Here is a 2,546-nt window from a genome sequence, read left to right on the forward strand (position 1 = left end):
TCTGTGGATCATGTGTTTGCTTTGCTCAACCTGACACTCTCAGAGGATCACTGAGGGACACACTACTGGTAATAACATGTACCTTATACTGTGTACTATATACTTTAATACTGTAATATGTATACAGTACATGTACGTGTATATGTATATACAGTACATGTACATGTACATGTATGTGACTAAAATGAGAATGAATATTCAATAACTAACTATTACTAACTAAAAGTCTTATAGTTGTAACTAAAACAACACTAGTATGTGTATGCATACATAGTTAATTCTTATACTGTGTACTGTGATATGTATGTACATGTATTAATGTTATTTTCTTTTTCTATTGTAGGAAGTTCATCCAACTGGGATACTTGCTGTCCCCAGGGTGTGGGAGAAATTCAAAGAAGCAGCTGAAACTCAGTTTCAGTCTATTAGTGGAGTCAAGAAGTTTATAATAAGGAAAGCAATGGTAAGAAGAGAATCACTGTGTGACATCGTGTGATGTAGGGCAGGGCTTATGTACACTGGGTAATACTTTAAAATGGCCATAACTAAAAAAATTGAAGTTGGAATCAGCTCAAACTTTCTACACAGCATAAGGATATCAATATGTATCAGAAAATGTAATAAAAATTTGGGGTAATTTCGGAGCCATTTTTTGGAAAAAATCTCTCTGCTTCTTTGATGAAAGATGTCTGTCCGAATGTCGTCAAGGAACCAGTCTTACAACCCCTCACTGGGGAAACCTTGCGATATCGGACAGCATCCACAGATGATGAAGCTAGACTGGACATTTCTGCTGAGGGATTCTGGGGCCATCGCTTTAGGAAAGTGTTCTTTGATGTTCGAGTGTTTTGTCCTCTAGCCCCTACCAACAAGTCTCGCACTTTGGAAGCATGCTACCGAGACAATGAGCTGAAGAAGAAAAGAAAGTATGAGCAAAGGGTGAGGGAAGTAGAGCATTCCTCCTTCACTCCCCTTATTTTCTCCACCTCGGGTGGCTGTAGCCCCCTCACCACCTCCTTCCTCAAGAGACTCTCTCTCCTCTACACTGACAAATTTAACAGACCCTACCACTCAACAATGAATTTCATTCGCTGCCAATATTCACTATCCTTCGGTCTGCAATTCGCTGTATAAGGGGTACCCAGCATCGTGGCAAAGTAGTTGACTATTCAGATTTTGACAGAGCGGCCTCTGATGCCCACATTGGTATTTCTTAGATTTATTCATTTTTTTAATTTTTATTCTATTATTATTATTATTATCATTATCATTATTATTATCAATATTATTATTATTATTATTATTATTATTACTATTATTATTATTATTATTTTTCCTTATCACTTTGTGTATCTTTCTTTACCTTAACCAATCTTTAACCTGTTCTTTGTTTTCTTCCTTATATTCCTTTCCTTAACCTACATGTTTATTTCTACCCTTTTTCATAATAAATTTTTTGAGGGCTCTGTTCCCTTTTCAACTGGGCTATAGCCTTGGGTATTTTTTAAAAATCAGCCATTTTTTTAAACGGCAGTAACTTGAAAAATTGAAGTCGGAATCACCTTAAACTTTCTACACAGTATTAGGACAACAATATGTATCAGAAAATCTAATAAAAATTTGGGGTGATTTTGGAGCCATTTTTTGGAAAAAACCAGGGGCTATAGCCTTGGGTATTTTTCAAAAATTAACCATTTTTTAAAATGGCCATAACTCAAAAAATTGAAGTCAGAATCAGCTCAAACTTTCTACACAGCATAAGTACATCAATATGTATCAGAAAATGTAATAAAAATTTGGGGTGATTTCGGAGCCATTTTTTGGAAAAAACCATGGGCTATAGCCTTGGGTATATTTTTTCAAAAATCAGCCATTTTTTAAAGCGGCAGTAACTTGATAAATTGAAGTCGGAATCAGCTCAAACTTTCTACACAGCATAAGGACATCAATATGTATCAGAAAATGTAATAAAAATTTGGAGTGATTTTTGCTAACACACAACTACTATCACAGTCCATTCTTACATGTAGCTTGTATAATGTATGTGTTCATTGTAATAGGAAGTTGGTCAATGAAGTCAAGAGAATAAGATAAACAGAAACAATCAATCTGTGTTTGGATATGGACTGGCCAACAGGTACACATAATAATCTGAAAATTAATATTTCTACATTTTAAATCTTTTTTACCTTTGTGACGTACATGTACATACATGTACATGTAAATAAGTAATTTTTCACGGACTTTTATGAAGTTTGTGATACTATCAAATATGGCACCTACTGTACCATTAATAATATTATTAATATCAGTTTTTTTCAGACTTGTTTTTAAAAATTTAAGAGAGAAACTTGGACTCGATCAATGCAGATTCTGTGTAAGCACAATATTCAAATTATTGTCATTATAATAACTTATTAATTATCTCTACAGATTTCAGGGGGTGCCCCTTTACCTAAAGCAGTAGTTGATTTCTATGCTGGTTTTGATATAGCTCTATTGCAGTTGTATGGAATGTCAGAGACTTCATCAGTAGTAACTGTGAA

At 34.2% G+C, this 2,546-nt stretch overlaps 1 long non-coding RNA gene across 1 annotated transcript; it reads left to right on the forward strand.

The window, feature by feature from the left end:
• The first annotated feature begins 1 nt into the window (after nt 1).
• Nucleotides 2–2,540, forward strand: LOC109590446 (uncharacterized). Its single transcript, XR_002189317.1, has 5 exons — nt 2–68; nt 344–463; nt 2,061–2,137; nt 2,323–2,377; nt 2,434–2,540. It is a non-coding gene; the product is annotated as an uncharacterized LOC109590446 (long non-coding RNA).
• Nucleotides 2,541–2,546: the final 6 nt, after the last annotated feature.

Source organism: Amphimedon queenslandica, unplaced genomic scaffold, assembly GCF_000090795.2.
Source record: "Amphimedon queenslandica unplaced genomic scaffold, v1.1 AMPQUscaffold_10005, whole genome shotgun sequence".
Classification (NCBI taxonomy): domain Eukaryota; kingdom Metazoa; phylum Porifera; class Demospongiae; order Haplosclerida; family Niphatidae; genus Amphimedon; species Amphimedon queenslandica.